Source organism: Falco cherrug, chromosome Z, assembly GCF_023634085.1.
Source record: "Falco cherrug isolate bFalChe1 chromosome Z, bFalChe1.pri, whole genome shotgun sequence".
In the NCBI taxonomy this organism is placed as follows: domain Eukaryota; kingdom Metazoa; phylum Chordata; class Aves; order Falconiformes; family Falconidae; genus Falco; species Falco cherrug.
This window is the reverse complement of record NC_073720.1, coordinates 21,450,092-21,473,716: the sequence shown is the minus strand read 5'-3', so window position 1 is coordinate 21,473,716 and position 23,625 is coordinate 21,450,092. Positions and strand designations below refer to the sequence as shown.

General features: G+C 37.9%; 1 protein-coding gene across 3 annotated transcripts in view; it reads left to right on the top strand.

Moving 5' to 3' along the window:
• PDE4D (phosphodiesterase 4D) overlaps window positions 1-23,625 on the top strand; it is a 624,925-nt gene that overhangs the window by 333,657 nt on the left and 267,643 nt on the right. The gene's annotated exons all lie outside the window — the stretch shown is intronic.

Below are 23,625 nucleotides of genomic sequence, written 5' to 3'. Positions count from 1 at the left end.
TTGAAACCGCGTTACCTGAAAAATGGAGCATGTGGCCTGGAACGTATTTCATCTTTCTGTTTTGGCGGTTTATTTAGCAAGGCGTGTTGGGGAGGGGACTGCAGCCCACACCTAACAGGAAGGCCATTTTCATTGTTTTCTCAGAATTTGGCCTACTTCTGTTTCCAATAACTTGCAGAAATTATTTTAAGCATGCTTTAACCCCCAGAGCTCATCTTCTGATTAAGCGGTTTTCAGACATGAACCCTGAAGTCTGCCGAGGGGGGGGTGGAACAAAGCGACTCTTATTTATCTCCTCTAAGAGGATGTTACATGGTTTCCCCATGCACTCCTTGCCAGCCCCTTGCTGTCTGACACAGGATGTGAGCCCACTGCCTAGGGAAGACTGGCAGAAGTGTTTGCTAGGAAGATACATAAGGACAATTATATGTTCCACGTTACAGTTTTCATTGATGCAAGCTATAGTATGCCTACATCTGTGCTTACCGAATCCTAGATCCCTAATTCAGAATGGAAGTGTTTTTAGCATGCCATTGTTCATCTCCACTCTGAGAGAACTGGCAAATTTGCTTATTCATGCTACAGTAGGTCTGTAAGGAGCATTTGTGGGTGCCAGGGTTGTAAGCTGGCAGTCATAGCTTTTAGTTCTGAACCGTCACAAATCCATGCATCGCCTGTAAGGAATGACAACCTTTTCTGTTACGAATAGGAATTGTGACAAAGGAAAGTTTTCTATATGTATATAACCTCCAACACCCCCCCCAGCCCCCCCCACCCCCCGTGCTACTTTCAGATGTCCATTAAAGGATGATAATGAAGATAAAGGAAAGGATATCTTTCATGGGACCCAAATAGTTTTGTGTTTGTTTAATACAAATACTAGTTCATCATTGTTAACAATGTTTCCCCAATGCTGATGCAACACATCCAAGGTGTTTTGTGGCCAGCGTTGTGTACTTCATAACATTTGTAACCTTTATATGCATATAGAACCACGTATTTCAGAAGTAGGACTAATGATTTTCTGTACCTTAGAGATGTTGCTTTTTTAAGGTATTTCTAGTACCTTAGAGACATGCACTATGCCTTCATGTGCTAGTTCCTGCTTGTCTCACATGGAATGTGGGGAGGAAGACTTGGGGGACTGGGGATGGGGCGGGGAATGAACTCTTCTGAAATATAACTTACTGTTTCAAATGTCCAGGATTTCAGTGTTGTGTAACTAGTCAAGGGGGTGGATGTATTTTTGGTGTTCAGTCTTTTGTGTGGGTTTAGGGCAAGAACAGACAAGAAGTGACAATCCTGAGAGCAGGGTTTGAATGTGAACCTGTAAGCTTTTGCAAGTCTATTGAGAATTCCAGTATCTGAAGCCTCCTAGTAATGTTAGTAATAGGTAGCAACTGACTACGGACAAAAAGCAGCTATAAAATATGTATGTTCCCAGGTAGTATGAATGAGACCTATAATCTGAATGGACTCTAAAGGTCATATAAAACTGAGATTGGAGTAGGCAAAACAAATATACTTTGAAGCTGTTTCAAACAGATTGTAGAGAAGCAAATGTAAAATGCATACGATTAAAGGGGTGCAGTGGTTGGGGAAGGTCATGTCCTGGGTGAGGATAAAGTTAGTCCTAGCAGCAGTGGGAAACGTTTGTGATGATATGAGGATGAGGATGATTTTATAACTACTTACCACATTACACACTATACAGCATAAATTATGTATTAACAACATACAGCTTACTACAACTGATGCTGAAAACAATTTTAGAAACATTTACTGCCGAAGTATATAACCTAGATTTCCTAACATTACGTTTTATCTGCCTTTTTGATGCCAAAGCAAATTAAGATAAACATGGTGTTCAATTTTGGCTTGCCTAATTGTGTAAACAAATACTGTATATGCCTTTTAGCTTTACCATAGGAAAAACAGAAATGTGTTCAAGATTATCTATCTTTAAACTGGTAAAGGTTTAAAATTAATCCACAGGTGAGTACACTAACTTTACAATTTACTTAATTTGATCATTATTGCTTGGTATACTTCATATAATGCAAAATGATGCAGATGCATGGTTGTAAAGGTTGTCCTTTTCTTCAGATTAATTTGATGACTAACTTATTTTTTGAAAAGCACCTTAATAATTCCTTGAATGATTGCAATTGTTATTAAGCTTCTGTCTTCTGTTTTTGCCAGGATTCTAAAATAATGATACTGAATTGTTTATTTGTACGTTTTCTAGAAACCCACATGGTTGTCAGCCAGCCAAAAATGTTTGGCTTTCCATTCTTACGCGGGTTCTTCCATTTTGTAAGAACAGAACAATATGTAACTGTGAAGAAAACTGATGGAAAATGAAGATCTTAATGCTAATGCATGAAATAAACTTTTTGTTATGTTCTTAGGACACGATGAGTCACCTCAGCTCACTAAGGTGTCATGGCCAACTAACTCTGTCAAGTGCTATGCTCTTTTCATGGCATAACTCTTCTGGCCCAAACCAGGATGAAAAGTTTCAATTTACTCATTTGCTTGTTCTAGAAAATTCTGTGTTTATAGTGGGGAAAGAAAATAAGCTTCTTTATGAACTGCTTTTCAGCACAGTACTTAACCAGTTTTTAGATGTTTTGTACTTAAAACATTAACATACAAAATGTAGAGGAGTATCTCAGTTCTTCCTTTGGAAATCTGGATTTGAACCTGAATTTTGGGGAAAAGAAGTATGATCTCTTAAACTAAGAAGAAACTTCTTAAGACCAAAGAATGTTGTTTAACCATCTGTGGTCAGCAGGTTTTCACAGTATTGCTATAGTATGAAATGTCACCTTATTCCCCATGTTCTTACGCATAGACAGGTGTTACTTTCCTTCAGGCATTGTTGCAGTTTATTGCTCAAGTTACGATGAGTGTAGTAAGATACGGAATGAAACAAGGAGTTTAATTTTAAGGTATCTATTGTCTTTTCTTTATATTTCTTAACACCTTATCTGTCTGGTGTCACCTAGCCAGCATTCAGTATGCTGAAAATAAATGAAGGGAGAAAAATATTTCCACTGTCTGCAAATAGGGCAAGAGTTTATTTGTTTGTAAGCTGTGTTAGCAGTCCTTTGACTTTCTGTAATGTTACCATGTGAAAAGCTGAAAGATCTCCAGAAACATTAGTCAGCTAAGCCTGACAACGCCCCTGACGGACAGGCTGGGTATGTATCTGTGTATGTAAATTACAACCTTCACCACGGAAGTGCTCTGTAGTCTTCCACACAATAGTTAGGGCACTTCTGCAGGCAAAATTTCTGCACAGGCAAGATAATATAACCATATAAGCTAACGTAAACTGTCACTCGCTTTGGATGTACTAGACAGATGAGTACCCTGTTGGGACTTCAATCGATTATTCCAGAATAATAAGATCATTTAACCTGCATTTTCAGATCACTAATACATTAATCTTTGTATTACTGCAACTAATTTCAAACTGAACTTCTCTGTCTTTGGAATGTGGACTCTTGTCAAGGCCTGCCTTTTGCTCTTTGGTGCTCAGCCTACGATCTGTAAATGAAGTTGTTATTTCATAACTCTCTCCTTCGGATGCACCATCTGTTGTGTTCAAGTGAAAACACTTTGAAACACTATGTCTCATTAGACGTAGAGCACGCCTTTGAACCAGTCATTTTCAGGCTAAGTTAGAGTCAAGTTGTTTCTTGAAGGATCTTAGAAAATTGCAGAAAGTCTTGCTGTCTCTGGATATAGTCTTGATTTATATCTTCTTGGAAACTCAAGCCACAATCGTAGAAACTAAATTGAAACTTCTTTTCATAGTGAACACCTGTTCCTGCAGTTCTTCACTCTTACCTGCATAGAAAGAGCCACCTTCTCTTCTTGGGGAAGAGTTTATCTGTACTTACATTTTGGCTCAGCAAAAATTACCCTACACCTCTACCTCTTAAGCAATAGTTTAGTAATGAAGAAAAAATATTTAAATTATTATTACATTAAACATGTTGGTTAAATATGATTTATTATTTATGTTGTTTCATTTATAGAGTACTGTGTAAATAGGTTTGTAGGTACTTACATAGTTCATAAACATTCGGGCCTGACTTAAGTGGGGATGGTCTTTTGTTGACAGATAGATTCCCTGAGGATTGGAATTTGACTCCTAGTGAGAAAAGAAACAATGGCGTTAAGTATTGTAGTACGTTAACAGGTTTACTTGAAATCCACCTATATGGCATTTGGAGACAACCAAAGAATTGTCCAGGTCTATTCATAAAGATTTATTATTTTGTTTTATATTTTCAATTTGTGGGCAGGGAGAAGAGTAGAGGGAGGAAAGAGAACCGCTAAAAATATTGAAGGCTGACAATCACAAAACTGAAGATTGGCCAACAAATATAATTTACTACTTATTATAGTTTCATGTAATTAAAATAGAAGTAGTTGGGTTTCACTTGTACACTATGCTAAATGGTAGATTTTATGCTAATATTAATTCATTATTGTCTGCTGAAACTGTAACTGAATACATGACGCTTGATACTTTTTTATTACTGGATTACTTCTTTGATGATAGCAGAATGAGTTAAGATAATTTTTCTTTTAACCACCGAAAAATACAAGAATATTTCCAGTAAAAACTACTGGTGAGTAGCTGTTAATAAATGCAATCATTTTCCCTGTGTGACTCACTCCATGGGATTAGTAAAATGGAACACACAAAAGAAAAAGTTTCAAAGGAGTGGATAGGAACAAGGACAACATTTGAAAAAGAAAAGAACAATTTTGCTTAGGAAACTGGTAACTATGTTTAAATGTCTGATCCATTTTAACAGCAGAAAGGGGTGTTTACATACTTTTAAAACTGGCTAAGTTGATATTCCTAGATTACCTTGGGAATTTATTACTATTTTTAAAGATGGGTATGGAAAAATAGTATGACAATTAGTATTTTGCCTTATTTAGGCAAAATTAGTTCTCTTTCTGTTGAGAACTAATTAAAACTTGCCTGAATATTAAAGTTATTGAAGCACTGGAAAGCTACAGTGAAATTGAGTATACCTGAGTCTCAAATTTGGGAACTGTTTCTTTTAGATTTAGTTAGCTTAGCTGATCTCTTAAAAGGAGGATCTCTAGGCTTCTTGTATCACAGCTTTTAATTTTACAGAATGATTTATTCAGTAGTTTTACAAAATGTAGAAGGCTTAATTTTTTTTTTCTAAAGTAGAATGGCTTCATATTTTCAATCTTAAGGAGCAATTGGTTCAGATTGTGTTATTTCATATTGTCTCATTTTAATTGGGTTACTTTGATATGGCAGATAACAGCTTGTCCCCTTCAGGAAAACAGATAATTCTTACTGAGATGAAAAGACATGACTTTAACTCTTTCCATTTGCAATGAAATGTAGCTCCTATTTTAATGATTTTTTTTTAGTGCTTATAAATTCTTAATTTCAGACACTAACAAATAGTCTTCAATATATGATCTGAAATACAGACACATTTTTAATGTGGTCAGTAGCTAAGGATTGAATCAGTTACCTTTGTTTATCATATGGATGTAACTCTGTAACAGAAAGCTTGTATGTCCTTCATAAGTTGTTGGCCTTGACACAACAGTTAGTTGGTAAAATTCTAAGGTCAGTTCTATGCCTAGTTGAACAATCACATGATCTTTAGAATATTTTAAGAGAAAAAAGTACTCCATGTTGTGTCATAACATTTTATACTACATTTCTTTCATTTGTCTTATTCCATGTTATTACTGGATTTATCTTTCTTTACAAAATTGTTTAAGAGTGATCTCTTTTCTGGGGATGTCAATATACACTCTCTTATTCACAAGCAATTTAAAGTTTTCAGAATTTAACTTCTTTTTAACTGGAAAAAAAAACATACAGCTCATTTGCAATATACCTTGCAGATTCAGACTGGGACAAGACCTTCAAGGCGAAATAGCCTTTCTGGTTATAGTAGAAGCATCGAGCACAGAGGCTCATATACCCTAATGATATGTGTCTGTATATCAGGGGAAAAAAAGTTTCAGAAGTTGGTTTCATTTGCCTTTGTATCCAACTGTATTCTGCATAGGCAAGTAATGCCTTCAGGGAAGTGAGGAGATTTTAGTTATCAAATTATTAATCACAGTGTTACTTTAATTTAGTGTACTATTAAATCCTTGAGACATATTAAAAATAGCAGATTAACTGTGGGTTTGAGTGCTATTTTAAGAGAAAAGTTTGATTTGGTGGATCTGGACCAAAGCTGTTAGTTATGAAATTGACCAAATATCGACCAATTAAAAATCATTTCAACACATGAAAGTCTAAGATTTTTATGCATCGTTGACTATTTGTGAAATTTTGTTTTCATGTTATGTGCATTTATGAACATTATCTTCCAGTATTAGTTTTTTGGCTAATTCATCTTGAATTGGGTAAGTGGAATAATTGAAAAAGGAATGAGGCATCTCATCCATACATACTTACAGAACTTGGGGCAGAGGAACCAGTATCGTGTTATAGTCAGTATCTAGATACATTCAGTAATGTATGGAAATCAATGCTCAACTGAACTAAAATGTACGTATTAAGGACAAAAAAATGCAATTTTAATTGTTTGGATTTGGTATATTGTGAAATAATAATGTACATATCATGCCATCCTCCAACAGCAGAATTACTTACCAAAAAAATACTGGTGTGAGGACTTAATATTTTTAGCTTGCATTTGATTGCATACATTCATCAGCTTATTTATATTTAGGCATCTAAAGAATACTTAGACTTCCAACTTCAGATGCTTTATTTAATTCTTAAACTCTGATAGAGGTATTTTAGCCAATATTTTTCAGCTCAGGAGGATCCGTAAGTTCCCAGAAACCTTCTTGAAATCTGTCATTCCAATGTTTCCTGCCCACTATAAAATAACATTTCATGCAACAGAGCTCATAACTGTCTTAATGAGCATGGCCTATGACTGTTATTGAGCTCTCATGTTTTACCTTTCCTCAGTACTTTAATTTGTAAATAGCGGATCTGAACCTTTACAGACATTCCAAATCAGCAACACTATTTCATTGTCTTGCACTGTATTTAGCTACTGTATGTGTCCTACTATATGACACTACTTTTCATCAGGCATCGTCATCTTTGTAGTGTCTTAACCTTCTACCAGTCACCAAATAAAGCAAAGAAGCTGTGGTAATAGGCAACAAAAACGACAGAATAGCTATTTTCCAAACAGGTCATAAACAGAATAGTCATGGTGAAATAAAAATTATCCCTTCCCCCATCTTGTAGGAGGTATGGAGAAATTTACACCTGGGATAAAAGTAGAAGATTCTTGAATGCTAGGCTGGTGTCATACAGAAAAGCATATTTTCATGTACAGGCCAAGAGATACCCAGCTCTTCTATCAGTTACTTTTTTTAAATATACTTGCAGCCTTTCCACGTTTCTTGCTGGTTGTGAGAGAGTAGTTTTTTTGATTGTATTTTAATACAGTGATACTGGAACGGAGGTTTGGTAAAGGTTACCAATCAACAAATACCTATTATTTCCCTGTTGCTGTTTGGGATTTTGATCTTAACTGTCCTTGGAAATCTCTTCAGGGTAAAAGTACAGCAGTAACCGTGCAATTTTCCCCTGAGAATTTCCAGGCTCTTTGAATAACTGCCATAGAAATTGGTCTCTCCCTCCTAGAGACTCACTTGTCCCATAAAAATACAATAATCCTAGGAATTGCCCAGAGAAGGTGAGTAGCTAAAGGCTGCTGGGTTTTTTCTTCCTTTCTAATCCAACAGTATTTGGAATGTCCAGCTCACAAATACTGAAATTGCCCTTTCCAGTATTAGACAGGTGTTAGTGGGAGTGTTAGTTTGGGATAATAGGCCATTTTATTTGTTAGGAAGTTACAACGTGATAAAAAGAAAGTTAACGTGCGGTGCTTGTCATCTGTGTAATAAACATCTTCAAGTTTTAAATGGTGTAATGCTTTAATTATTGCAGTGTAAGTTGGTGAGCTATATGCTATACAATATCTTTAGCAAGAGTGGAATCTCTATACTCTGTATAATCCTCACAGACTAATCAATTTTCTTTCCATAGGATTGCATTTTGCAATTAGATGTGGCTTGTGGTGAGGTAACTGCCACTGGGAATACCACAGTCACGAAAAGGTATGCATGCTGAGCTGCAGCTGAGCTAATATATGGCTATTTATGGCAACCAAGCAGGAATCAGAGATTAAGACATAATAAGGTAGGGATTGTACCAGCTCACTTGCTTGTTCTGTGAAGTAGAAGGAGGATTTTAAAGCTGATTTAGAGCATTGCTTTTCCCCTGCAAAGTGAGTATGAATAAAAGTTTTAAGATATTTTTGCATAGTGAATGTTTTTGAACCATCAGTTCATGCAATCCTACAACAAGATCATATAGTCAGGCCATTGTTTCATTAATTATACAATATATTTAAAAACAATAATTGAAAGGCAAAATGAATCTACGTTCTGAAACAGAATAAATGACAATTTATCAGGATATAGGTAATGGCATCTGTATTAAAAAATAAAATCACTAAGGAAAACAAACATTTGGAGTAGTAACTGCTAGATTGTCAGTTTTTTGCTTTGTATCCTTTGCTGAAATGCTTCATTCCTACTGTCCTCCCCCACCCCACCACCCCCACCCCCCCCCCCAAAAAAAAAAGAAAAAGGAGTGCTCTTCTCCTTATGTATTAAGATTTTGATACTTGGTAAATATAGAATGCATAAGCGTATTTATGACTGTGAGTTTAATATTACTGCTTTCCTGAAATGCCATTTGCTTTCCATATATTCACAGGTATGTTACTGGGCATTAACCAAGGCAGCACATGCAGAATGTTGGGCAGGAAGAACTGCTTTGGGACTGTCATTTGAATATATCACTATCTACATGTGAAATGCCCCCCCGCCCCAGTTACTTGAAGAAATCAGGCCTGCATGATCATACCTATCCGTTTCCCCCTTTTATAGCTTTGGAACCTGTTTGTCTGGTTTCAACCAAATGTTAGAGAGCAGAGGTTTTAAAACCTAAGTTCTTTCAGGAAACAGTGTTGGTTAGAAAATGCCTTCAGTCTGCGTGCTTCCTGAGGGAAGGACTGCTGCTCCCTGGCAAAGCGGCCCCTGGGAGCAGCTGACCGGGCAAAGCCCTGGCAGAGCTTGCTGTCACCTCGGTGCTTCTTGCCTCCTGCACCCTCACACTGCGTCCGTGCAGGTGGGTCACAGGAGAGGGAGGAGGTGGCCAGGCTTCCCGTTCCTCATGCAGCAGCTTACTGCTGCAGTTCAGGTGTACTGTGGGGATGAAGCCAGTGAAGTGTGTTACATGGACATGGGCGTAGAGACAGTAGAGTTGAAGCGTTATCCATGCAGACATGTTCAGGACAAAAACACAGACAGAATGGAGTTTGCAGTAATGATGAAGCTGTATCTCTGTTAACCATAGATTTAATCTGTTAACATCATATTCTGAATATTTTCAAAAGCCACTCATTTACATCTTAAGTGCTTAGGCTGCCTCTGAACCCCGTAAGATTCACTTACCAATTGACAAGCAAGTCCAGTTGTGTTCTTTCCCATGATGAATAGTGTAGGTAACAGCAAGGATTTTGAAAGCACAGAAACCTTTAAAACATCAGCAGAACAACCATGGTATCATACTACTCTCCTTACTGAAAATGTATGCAGTATTTTAACTGTCAGTTACAGAAAACACAGAATAAAATAATTAAAAGCATGTTTAAATTTCTAAGAAACCACTTTTCTTCCCTAACTAGTCACCCATGCTTGAAGTACTCAAAAAGTGCTGAGTATTTAACATGCATTAGTTTTACCTTTCAGGAACGTAAGTTGAGGGCATCAGTGCATTTGGAATGAGATTTGTAGTAATAACAGGACCACTGCAGGCTTGAAAAAGTATCGTATTTCTAATTTTAAAAGAGACTTTGGTGCTCTGCAAGTTTTGCACTATCATCCATGTTAGGGGATACCATGAAGAAAGAACAAATGTGCTTGCATGTCTAGGGAAATAAAGATGACATTTTGTCTAGTGTTGTGAGTCCCTTGTGGGACCCTATGTGAAAAGTACATAGAATCATAGAGTAGTCTGGCTTGGAAAGGACCTTTAAAAGTCATCTAGTTTAACCCCCCTGCAATAAGCACGGACATCTTCAACTTGATCAGGTTGCTCAGAGCCCCATCCAACCTGACCTTGAATGTTTTCAGGGATGGGGAATCTGCCACCTCTCTGGGCAACATTTCCAGTGTTTTACCACTGTCATTACAAAAAAATTCTTCCATATTTCTAGTCTGAATCTACCCTCTTTCAGTTTAAAACCATTACTTCTTCTCCTAATGCTACAGGTCCTACTAAAAAGTCTGTCCCACCTTTCTTGTAAGCCCCCTTTAAGTACTGAAAGGCTGCAGTAAGGTCTCCCCAGAGCCTTCTTTTCTCCAGAGGAACTGAACTACCTCAAAACTCTCTCAGCCTTTCCTCATAGGAGAGGTGTTCCATCCCCCTGATCATTTCTGTGGCCCCCCTCCAGACCTGCTCCAACAGGTCCATGTCTTTCCTGTGCTGAGGACTCCAGAGCTGGATGCTCCAGGTGGGGTCTCACCAGAGTAGAGCAGAAGGGCAGAATCACCTCCTCAACCTGCTGGCCACGCTTCTTTTGATGCAGCCCAGGATACAATTGGCTTTCTGGGCTGCAAGTGCACGTTGCCAACTCATGTCCCGTTTTTCATCCACTACTACCTCCAAATCCTTCTCCGCTGGCCTCCTTTCATTACCTTCATCCCCCAGCCTGTATCGATACCAGGGGTTGCCCTGACCTACGTGCAGGACTTTGCATTTGGCCTTGTTGAATCTCCTGAGGTTCCCCTGGGCTCACTTCTTGAGCTTCTCCAGGTCCCTCTGGATAGCATCCCATCCCTCAGGCACGTCAACCACACCACACAGCTTGGTGTCACCTGCAAATGTGCTGAGGGTGTACTTGATCCCACTGCCTATACCGTTGATGACAATATTAAACTGTACTGGTCCCAATATGGACCCCTGAGGGACACCACTTGTCACTGATCTCCATCCAGACATTGAGAGCTGTTGACCACTACTCTCTGGATGTGACCATCCAACCAATTCCTCACCTACCAAACAGTCTGTCCATCAAATCCATGTCTCCAGTTTAGAGGGAAGGGTGTTGTGTCAAAGGCCTTACAGAAGCCCAGATAGATGACATTCATAGCAATTCCCTTCCCCACTGATGTAGTCACTCCATCATAGGTGGGCAGCAGGTTGGTCAGGCAAGACTTGCCCATGGTGAATCCATGCTGGCTGTCTTGAATCACCTCTCTGTCCTCCATGTGCCTTAGCAGAGCTTCTAGGAGAATCTATTCCATGATCTGCATGGGCACAGAGGTGATGCTGAGAGATCAGTGGTTCCCAGGGTCCTCCTTTCTACCCTTTTTACAAAGAGGTGCAATGTTTTCATTTTCCAGGTACCAGGGACTTCACCTGACTGCCATGACTTTTCTAGCATCAGTGATTTTTATGTGAGACTTTTATCAGTCAATGCACTTTCACCTTCAGGAGAAATATATGTGTTTTATTGATTTTTTTTGTTGTTGTTTACCTTGGAAGTTAGGACAGGGAAAGAACTGAAATCATATTGTGAATGCTGTGCGTTTGTCAGTATATTTTGCTACTGCATAGAGGTTTTCAACTGCTGAATATCAGAATTCCTCATGCACAGTGAAATTAAATGGCAAATGTCAGAGAATCTTTGTGTTCGTACCTGCAGGGACAGGAGATGTTTGGCTGCAGAGTCTTGGAGGAGTCTTGCTAAAGCCTAACAGAGTCTAAACTCCCAGTTTTAGAACAGTTACTCTTGATAAATGTGTGCTTTAGATGGTGAGAGAAATGCCATACTTCTGGGTCCTGTATCATTGCAGAGTTTTAAGAGCAAGTTAAACCAACATGTGCTAGGCATATTCGGCTACAGCTCTGTTGGGTTTTCTACTTCAGTTTTAGAGCTGTGTTGGCAAAATTGAAGAAATCAATGGAGTTTAATTGACCAGTCAGACCTTTGGGCTGGAAATTAGAGCACTCCTAGACTGTCAGACAAAGCAGGCTCTGGAACAGCCTTCCAACAGCATATTGGAGAAAAGCATGAAAGTAATTAACTGTTGCATGTTAGCAGAGGAAATGTTTCTGTGGTGTGGAGTCTGTGACAGCAGGGCAACTAGACTGTGTCACCCAGAATGTCTCTTACATCCCTTCTACTTTTAAGTTTCTTTCTGGTGAATGAATTAATTCAACTACTCCCCTTCCCTTCCCTTCCCTTCCCTTCCCTTCCCTTCCCTTCCCTTCCCTTCCCTTCCCTTCCCTTCCCTTCCCTTCCCTTCCCTTCCCTTCCCTTCCCTTCCCTGCCCTTCCCTGCCCTGCCCTGCCCTGCCCTGCCCTGCCCTTCCCTTCCCTTCCCCTCCCTTCCCCTCCCTTCCCCTCCCTTCCCTTCCCTTCCCTTCCCTTCCCTTCCCTTCCCTTCCCTTCCCTTCCCTTCCCTTCCCTTCCCTTCCCTTCCCTTCCCTTCCCTTCCCTTCCCTTCCCTTCCCTTCCCTTCCCTTCCCTTCCCTTCCCTTCCCTTCCCTTCCCTTCCCTTCCCTGCCCTGCCCTGCCCTGCCCTGCCCTGCCCTGCCCTGCCCTGCCCTTCCCCCTCCTCCCTCCTCCCTCCTCCCTTCTCCCTTCTCCCTTCTCCCTTTTCTTTTCCTGCCCTTTTTCCTGCCCTTTCCTTTCCTGTCACTTTAGGAGTTTAAATCATTGTTGATGTATTTTTGAAAGAATTCTGTATTTGTCTGTAATGACTAAGTAGTAATGCCTCTTGTTTCCGAGGGCTAAGCTTTGGGAGTAACAGGGGTCTGGTAGAATTGCTTCAGTGATGCAGCTGGTATATTTCAAATAGTTCCTGTATTGTATCTGTAATGTAAGTAATATATAAAAAATGTAAACACACACCAAAAAAAGAGTGTATTTTAAAATATCTTTGATACCCATTTGGGTTCTTTTCCTGTTTTTACTATTAATGACGTATTCATTATTTACCTGTCTGAAAAGTGTTAAAGTGGTAGCGCTTTTCTAAAAGTTACTAAAATAAGGAAAGAGAGATTGATGCAACCATCAATGAAACAGATCACTCACCTAGTAACAAATTTAGGAAGATGGATCAAAAAGTCATTTAAGCCTTTGAAAATGGGATTGATACCAGTGGAAATACCTTTGAAAACAGGACTGATAACCAGTGGAAAACTTTTGTACCAAGTTACCTAACTTCATTTTAGTAAATAATGTGTTCTTTGAAAATGTGGTTTCAGTCAGTACCAGTAGCAATTTTGGGTTAAATTGCATGAATAGTTTCAATGTGTAAAAAGGTGGTGCCTAGGGGTAAGTAGCGCTGTGCTGGAGCAGACTGCCAAGCTCAAATGGGAGTTTATGGTTTTGATGGCATCTTCATCTAGCAAAAATAACACCAAGGATGCAGAGACTTACGTTTAAATTTCTTCCTGTTCCACAGTCCTGTAGAATGCCTAAATGCTAAGACACATAGTAATCTTGTGTGTCTTTATTTCTGTCCTTTTCTCTGAGCTGTTACATTTTATATAGGATGCTCCCATAGTAGTTCTATATCAAGGTGAATAGGGCAATCTGCAAATAGCAAAACCAATTAAATATAGATCCTATTGTTTTATGGCAGAGCTCTTTAATAAATTATGATGCTTCTAGCAGCAGCCTCTTATCTCAATAGGTTTTTCATCCCAGTAAGAAAAACAGATTAAAATAATTTATAAATAATCCAAATTGAATTCTGATTTTTTTAATTAGGTAGCTGAATCAAAAATCTAGTTACTTCAGCAGCATTATTTGCAAATTTATTTCTCATTTTCCATGTTAGATCATACCATAGTTTTTCAATACACAGGACTCGTATCTCATTTGGATCAAAAACACAGGACAGAATAGAGCACAGCTGCTTTCTACAGTTGAATGTAACTGATGATAGCTTTCCATTTCAGTATGCTGTGTAACTCAAGAATTTTCAACCTGATCTGTTATGAAATATCTCTATTAAATAGCCTCAATATAATAATCTATTAAATATAATATAAATTATATAGTGTGCTTGATACCTATGCATTGCAGATCTAATAATTCTATTCTTTCTGCTGAAGATTTTCTGTATTGTACTGTATATCCAGGCAAAATACATCTTATTCTAAAATTTCTGATTTCTAATATTTTCTAATTAAAAAAAAAAAGGTAACTGAAAGCAATATAGTAGGCTTTTTTGCTAATATGCCAAACAGATATTACCAACTTGGGTATCTATCACTGACAGCCTAATTTGCTCTTACATTATTCGTGGCTTATTTGGGTGATATTTTATATCACTTTAGTTCTTTTGTGCATATTCTGTCAGAAGAGTAGTATAGTATCTGAAATACAGTGACAGGCATACTAGGTTTTTTCTATCATTCAGTTATATAAGTGGTTTCTATTTTGATACAGCTTGTATATTTGGCAGTACCTTACAATGTTCTTGATTCTTCTCACTACAGACAAAGGATAGATTAGTGTTTTAAAAGATGTTTGTTCAACAGCTTCCAGGTAGCTTTCCAAGAACATAATTTGTGTCATATTTAAGAATGCTTTCACCTTTTTTATATCTTCAGTAATGTTTGGTACTTTTGTTGCTCATTTGTGTTTTATTTAACTTTTCACAGTTATTTTCAATACTTTTATTTTGTCAGTTATTTGTATTTCCTACCAGATACATCTTTTCTTCTTAAGACAAAGTGGATACATATGCTACATTTTTTCTATATTGTTGTCTATACTCATCTTGCTATAAGCATCATAGAACACTGATACAAATACATACAAGACTGAAAACATGACTGTTGCGGTAACCTAATAGTTTCCTGTCCTTAATTGTTTAAGGGTAGTGGATTCTTGAGAAAATGCTTTCCAGAATGGTAAGCTAGCAAACCTGTTACCTTCTTTTCTTGGCTTTTTCCTCAATCAAGATACAATTTCATAGCAGAAATACCAAATACTTATTTCATGATTTTTTTTTCTCACATACCCTACTTCTGCGTTAGCCTGTGACTATGAATATCAGAAAGTTTCTATAGAATTACATTCTCGTTGGTCAGAAGAAGCAGGCTTTTAGTACCCAGTAGGGCTTTTTAGCTCTGTGAGTGATTAACAGGTCAGTTCTGAGTTGTCTTAATACTATTTCAGTGCCTCATAATCCAGCTCTGCTGTAGCTCATTTCATTGAGACGTCAGCAGCTATTATTCTCACTAATGTTACCGGTATCACTCTGAGGACCCATGTGACTGCTCACCTCCTTCTTCTGTAGTCCTAATGGTATCTTTAACTTTGGAACACATCAGACACCTGTTTCGGTGGTTATTAGACTTCATTTCTACTGTGACATGATTTAACCCCCTCACTTTGAGATTCACATCATTTTAAAAAGCAAATCATGTGCAGATTATCTGAACTAACTTTCTGATAAACAAGGGACTGTGTTCTCAGCACAGTCAGGCAGAAACAAACAAAAAATCCAGCCAAAGTAATTTAACATCATTGATCAGATTAACTACAGCACGATTTTATGGATCTGCAAACAAGATAGAAGGGTACATACTGCAAAGAATAGAAGAATAATTAAAATCTTCCATTGCAAATGGTCTTTTGCTTTCTAGTAGATATGAATACGGTTTGACTGAGTCTTACATAGAATTCCAATTTGAAGGGTTTGAAAGATAGAGGATATAGTGGAAACCCAAAAACTCAAGGTTGTTTTAGGGGAAAGCCTGAAAAATCTGAGAAAGATGTTAGATGGGATGATGATGCTCCAGAAGTTCTCTAAAATCCTCATAGATTCTAGCAACAAGTAGCAAATGTGGGTAATTGGAAAATTGTGCCAGTGGCCACTGTTAAAAAATCAATTTACAGAAGCACCACAAAAGTAGTCATTAATCTCTCATAGGTTTTTGTCAAGAGAAATTATCTCAATAGGTATATGAAAAATTCCTTTGATCGTAGGAGCAAAACATACTGTATACTTGGGTTTTTTTCTTCTATCAAAAGTATTTTTTGACAAATTAAATAGCTGTTTCATTTCTAATGTCAGCAATGAAAACCCATGTCGGAGTGCTCAGATGGCCTACTTCAGTGTCTTTGAAAATTGTGAGGTGATCAGTTCAATAATTCTGCAGAGTCAAGGCTTCACACTGATTTTTTGAATTAGTTTTGTTATTGATATAGTAGATACTATATATATAAAAGAAATATAATACATCTTATATATATATTTAAAGTATATAATCATAAGATGATTAAGCATCCTGTAGTGTTGGTGCTGCCCTTTGTTTTCCCCGGTCTTTTTCTCTAACAATTGCTTACAGGGTTCAAGTCAATTTTCATGTATTTGTCATTTAATTATTTCTCTTTAAGGTGATGTAAATATGTGTTGCCACTTACAAAGGGCCAGTCATTCCTTATCCTGAGCCCTGGATACACACGGTCATGTCTTTTCAAATGGGCACTGCTGAACACAGAGCAACAGACTGGGAAAAATTAGAAAGATTGACTTAGGTTTTCCTGTGTTTGGCTACAGTCTGTATTTTACATTCATTAATATCCATTTAAGAAAATGTGTTTTGGAATTATTAGCCTCCTCTTCCCTAGATGTGTGAGGTGGGGTTCTCACTTTTTTCTTTCACTCCAATTTCTTTCTTACCTGAAACCTGATCTAATAAAGTCAACATATTTGAATGGTCTATAAATCTCAAAAGGTGCTATATATTCCTAACGTGCTAAGGGGCACAGTTCCATCTACCATGGTTTTCTTTCACTGCTTGTTTATTGTACCACTAATTTCGAGCACAAGATAAGATCTATACGAAGTGTGATTGTTAGATAGTTAAAAAAAATGACACAATATTTGAAAAGAACTTTTCACTCTTCCATGCTCCATTAAGCATCCATTTTTTTTGTCAGTCATCAGAACACTAAGGCTGTTTCTTTTCAAAAAAAGTTTATTTTATATTTACCTGTATCTTTATTTATTATTGGGGCAAAAAAAGCCCAAACAACTAAAAGAGATGTGCCAACATTTTCAAACAATATAAATAAAAATTAAAACTTTCACAAATATATTTTGGATAAAGTAAAACAACAATAAAAAATCAAACCTTTATGTTTGCTGTAGCGGGTAAAATTATAACAAAGCTTCTTCTATCATATAGCATCTTTGGAGAAAATAGCGAAATGTCTGTAATGTCAACCTAGTACTTTAATTTTGGTGCTTTTTTTAATAGCAGAGAATAGTACAACTATATGCAATATGACATTTGCAGATGTGAAGCACTGAGCCTTATAGAGTGGTTTGTAGGAAGGAGCGAGTGTCAGAGATTAATGAATAAACAGAATTTTCAAATACTGGAAGACATAGCTTTGTTCAATTCTGCCTTCTTGGCATCCTGCTTGATATGTTTGTCACCAGTTCTTCTTGGTTATGATTCTGTTGCACAAGTCACATTAGATCTGGATTTGGGAAGGATCACAAAAGGCTGTAGGCCACTGAAGTGTCTTCTGTGACAGTTCATGTAGGAAGATTAGAGATAAATCTGGAGTTTGAATACCCCCCTGATCTCCCCTGAGGACACTGATTTTCTGTGACTGTCAGTGATGGAGGTATGAAGATACAAGACAGCTTCCAAACTGAATGCAAAAAGTATGTTTTAATTCTTACTTAAACCACACTCACACACACACACCCCACCTACCCCACACCTCCAACCTCCCTCCTTCCTTCTCTCTCAAATTATAGAATGTATACTTTCCTCTATTTATAGGAATTAGTAGTTGCAACATCCATATCCCAGAAGTTGGAAAATTATTTTCTCTTAAGAAATCTGGAATTTGGATCTGCAGTTCTAAGGTTCTTACTGTCATTTTGTTTAATAATGACCCAGTTATGTGATGGACGCTATTCTGAGAGAAACAGGGAACTGTCCCATGCTAAATACATATTTATATTTACATAAATAACTTACTACTCAGAACACTTCTTACTTGAAAAAGCTAAAAGTTTTTATTTCCTTATTTATTAATTTTGCTTCTGTATTTTCCACGGTATTTTATTTTAATACTGAATTTTGATTTAATATTGTGTTTCCTGTGAGACTATCAAAGTGGATTTTGGTAAGGTAATTAGCAACATGCCTTTCTGTTTACCAAATTTACAGAGGGATAAATGGAAGCACCCAAAAGCATTTTCTCTAGTGGTTGTTGTTGAGAAATGTTTTACCTGTTCTTTACTATTACGGTTGAGTGTAAAGATTATAATCAGGATTAAGATTTTTGTTTTCATAGTAGGCATTGATAAAATTCATAGCAAGAAGTAACCTCCACCTTACTTTAATCTAAATGCAGAGGCAGGAGTGGGGTGAAAATTCAAAGACAAAGAAGTGCACACCAAGGGCAAGGTGGTGGTGGGGCCTGCAGCCTAACGTCAACTTTCTGATTCTTGAGAACATGCTAGCTGTCATCTTCTCCAGAAAAAAATGGTTTAGTTTAAGCTTATTGTATATGCTTACACTATATTGTGTGAGAGTAAGTGTACTAATGAAGTGGATGTAATGGCAGAAACCAAGAGTACCTCTAGATGGGTAGATATTCTGGCTGTAAGCAGACGTCCACAGGGGAAAGTGCAATATGACACCTCCCACAAGTATTCTTCCAGCCCCCAAGTATTTTCCACTCAAATATTTCCTAATTTATTTCCCAGTCTCCTCTGGGACCTATGTAAACTTCTTCGTTTGCAATATCCTTTGGCAGGGAATCCCCCAAGTTACAACAGCCTGTTGTATGGAGAACAACCTCCATTTTTGCTTGGAATGCAGATCTTACCGACTTACATTATGTCAAATTGTATTTTTATATCAACTGGTTACTCACTGAAAATTAGATTTCTGAAACTTAGTGAGGGATGCTGCATATTGTTGTTTGATATTACCAGTTTCTCGCTGAAGAAGATCTTGCTTGTGATCTTGGTCTTTAAAATAGTGAACATGTCATAAGTAAAAAAGAAATAATCTTTGAGACTGCTAGTAGTTGTCTTTCACCCTGTAACCTTAATTTACCATCTTTGGGATAAGATCATTGAGAAGGTCTGAGAAAAAAACTCTTTAACAATTTCTGGATGTCATACAATTCTTTGTCTTTTTATTTATCTATGATAGAATGATACTACCTGACAGCAAAGATGAATACTAGTGGTTTGATTTTTTTTACTGTTACCTTTTAAATAATCTTGCAGTATTATGCCAGTTAACTTTTTTCTGTAATGTCATTTACACTGTAGGGAGAACATTTATGGGCTTTTTTCATTTCAGACCCAGGCATGGATGGGAATAGAGAGATAAAACCAAAAAGCTTTTACACCCACTTCTGAAAGTAATGTCAGGGCAAGCAATTGTCCATCCTTACTTTGTGTACCTCCATATAGTGGGCATACTGTTACTAATCTGATTTGGAGTTAAAATATCTACGTATCTCTTTAAAAGCCTTTAAGTACTTCTCCTGGCTGTACCAGACAAACTTCTTGCCTTTTAAATCTCAGGTGTTCAAAAAGTGTAATGGTGGGGGATGTGGAAATAACCAGTCACATTCTCTTGAGCTTGTTATGCACATGCAAATCGAGTAGTAGCAAAGAGGCTTTCTAATAGGCTGTTACCTACCATTCAAGATTATAAAATGTACTAAGGCGTGATTTCACATGCAGCTGTTTGTATAAATTTAGTACCATATCAAATTAACTTTTGTAGCAAAATGCAAAACTGTTGCTTGTGAGCTTATGTGAAAACAGACGTATTTGTGTTTAAAACAAGGAGGTTTGAAGGATCCAAAAGTTAGAAAATGTTACAATTCTGGTGACTTGCACCATAACTTAAATAGTTAGGATTCCTATGTGTGTGAGGTACTTGCTCCAAATGCATGAAGGGATACTATAGCTTCCACAGAACACCTTATTCCTTCACTGCTTTGGCAGCTGCCCCAGTATTTCTTGTTCAGCAGACAGCCCTGTACTTCTTTCTCAAAATAAGTAATTTAAAACCTGCACCAGATTCGAAATGGCCTATTTCCTCTTGAGCTTTCCTTAATTCTTCCCATTGTAGAAGCTGAGTACTTTACAAAGATTAAAGGATGTGCTGTAGCAGCACTGACAAAATATCGTTATATCTATTCTATAGATGGGAATTTAAGGTATGAAGAAGTGTCTGCTAATGTGGAGTAAGTAATTTGAAATATCCAGAGATTAATTTTCCAGCATTTCTAGTACTTTAATAGTAACAAATCTAATCCAGATACTGTTCAAATAATCTTCTTTTGCAATTGGGAATACTCTCTGTTTCTGCTAATCTTTCTTCAAAATTCAGAGCTAAGTACCCTTAGAATTGAGTGAGGTACCTATGGAGATCATCTGTGAGGGATGTGAATGGGTTCAGGTAGCCCATTGTTGTGTGGGAGCGCAGAATCTCATTCTACAGAACTATGTCAAAAATGAACTACCTTGGGATATATACCCAGCACAAAAAAAAATCTGACTGGATGGATAATTTTAGGCAAAGATATAAATAGCTGAAAAATAACTTCTTAAAAGAAATATCAAGGAATGTTAACTATCAACAGTACTGATAGTTTTGTCAAAAGAACTTCCTTTGAAATGTAAATGTAGATGAGTAATAGATTCTGTCCCTCCCATATGTGAGAGATTTGCATGATAAGGTAACATTTCACAAACTTACTTTTTAAAATGAAATTAAATAATGACCATCAAATTACTCCTTAAATACACCTTTCTCTCTTAAGAAAACTTATTTGCTTTTCCAAGGATTTATTTTTCTGGACCATTACCTGATAAACAGTAACTTGTTTCAGTAATGCTTAATGACGCAGGACCCATCTGGCATTATATCAGGATGTGCAGCTGGCTATTAATTACTGAAAACTTCTCTACAGCTCAGATGAAAGCATCCACCAAAGATCTGATTCAGCAGATTCTTTTTTCTTCTTTCTTCTGTAGTACCAACCAAAAAAGAAGAGTAAATAATTCATACTTAGTACATTTGTCATGGATACTGAAATTGCCAACATCATGAATGCTGATTTCACTAATGGTTTCTATTCTTCTCCTGTATTGAATTTTAGTCTTGAAACAATGTATTAGTTTCTCTTCTGAGTTTTCCTCCAAACTTTATGGAAATAACTTTTTTTATTTTTCTCCTGAAGTGTTTACATACAGTGTAACGATGCATAAGCTTTGCAAATAGTCTTGGATTTTGTATTTTCACACATGCCCAATAGAGGTGAGGTTGCCAGAGCTGCCTGTTGTCAGGCCCACTCTGTGTGCAGTATAAGCATGCCTTCCCCATGGGCGCACACATGTGTACAGTACTGATAAACACATGTGCATGGTCACGGCCACCCAGCTCAGCACAGGCAGAACAGGGAAACACAAACCGTGCAACTGTCCGCATCCTCTTCCCCCCTCTGGCTGATAAAGATGAAGGTCTGTGGGTGGGACACACATACACTGTTAGTCCTCCAGGAGCTGGGCTGTGATGCCCCAGTAGCTATATATATAGTAGCTGGTCCCTGGTTTCCTCATTGGCGTGAGTGTACATGCATGCACACACACAGAGCCACACATATAGGATCCTTTCATGACCAGATTAGAGACCCACCCCACCCCATAGCTGACCATGCTACTTCACACCTAAAACACATACAGCATGCAAATGGGCCTCTTGGTCAACCTCCAACCCCATAGCCCGGACCCCTGATCCCTCTGGTGGTCACCTCCACCAGGTGCCTCACTACCAGCCCATGGCTCCTGGGCCACTCAGCCAGCTGACTGGCTAGTCTGGTTTGATGCATGTTAGTGACCACACGTGGTCTTGCTCCAGTTGCTGGCACCAGGGACATGGTTACAAACCGTCTCACCCTAGCTGCTGGCACACACATGTGCAGGACAGAGAACCCCTCACCCAGGAAGAGAGTTAGAAGTGCAGTTCAGTAAAAGGATAGGACAGACTGTGGGGATCCTGTGGCCAGATAAGGCAACTGACCAGTTCCTTTCAACCCCTTACTCCTCTTTTCCCATGCATGTTCCTTTCCAAATCACCTTGACCTGTCCCTTTCCCTGCTTTCGCTTTCTCCCCGGTACATCCCATGGTAAATACCATGCAATGCCTGTGCTTTTCCCTGGTGTCCCATAATATGGCCCGTGCCTCCTGGCAGTACTCTCTCAGTCTGTAAGGTGCTGTAGGCAGCCTCTGCCATCAGCTCACCATGGTGGATGTCACTCCGCAGCCTACAGGGCTGAGGCTGGACTGGGCTGCTGGCGTTCCCCCTCTTGTCATCATGCCTCTGTGCTCCCCAGTGTATGTGTGTGTGTGTGTGTATAGACAAGCTTTATAATTACATGTGTAATTTTGCTCTTACTCAGAAAATGTTGGTATTTTAAGGAATGCTGTTGGGGGATTTCTTAATTGTTTTTTATACACTTAAGTCAGGATGTAACGTCACTGTGATAAATCTACTTGAAAAGCATATATTAAAAAAAATTACATAAGAGGGTATTACCTTATTTAAAAACAAAAAAAAAGCATATTCTGAAAAAACTAAAAGTCTTGTATGGAAAAACACAGCAACAGGTACCTGAAGAATTGGCTTATAACTGTAATGGGGGATTACTTGTAAGGAAATAGCCCTACAAGCTAGGAAATGGGAAGAGAACTGGAAAATAGTTCTTGGGGTTAAGATTTCATTGAATGGTTTTAATAAGAGTTCTGTTGAAATGTTTTGGATGTTTTACAAGGTGTTGTTGCTGTATTATTGTTCACCTTATAAAAAAGGAGTAAATGTCTGTCTAGTTTTAACAGCACCCCTGAAATGGCACTGACAGAGAGCTTGTCAGAGCAGATTGCTTCAGCAGTCCCACTTAGACTTGTACATTTTGTAATATTTTTTTTGTGCGCTTCTACAGGTCAGACATCCAAGGAATGCTAGAGGCTAAATGTAGTTTGACTTTAGCAGTCATTTAGTTGTTGAAATGAGCTGTCCTGAATAAATAACTGGGCCTGGGTATTTGAAAAATGAGGGCACTGTGGCTGGAGCTGAAGGCTTGGCAGGAGCATTTGTGAAGGGTGTTAGCATCACAGGCAAGTAATTGGTTCACTTAGTATTTTTTCTGCCCTCAGAGAGAGGGGAAGTCTCAGTCTGTAAGTTCTCCTTCAGAAGATTTTGCTATTTGCCATGCTGTGATATTCTCAGTTTTAGAGGAAGACCTGCCCTGTGAAAATCTCTTGTGTTTCTAACCAAATAGTGGTTTTAATGTATTTATTTAACCACAGTAAAATTTTTATTCAATCTGTTTATCAGAACAAAACTTTTGTTGTAAAAATTACACCATTGGGTGTCTCATTTCCTAGAGAATTTGGGAAGAGTAA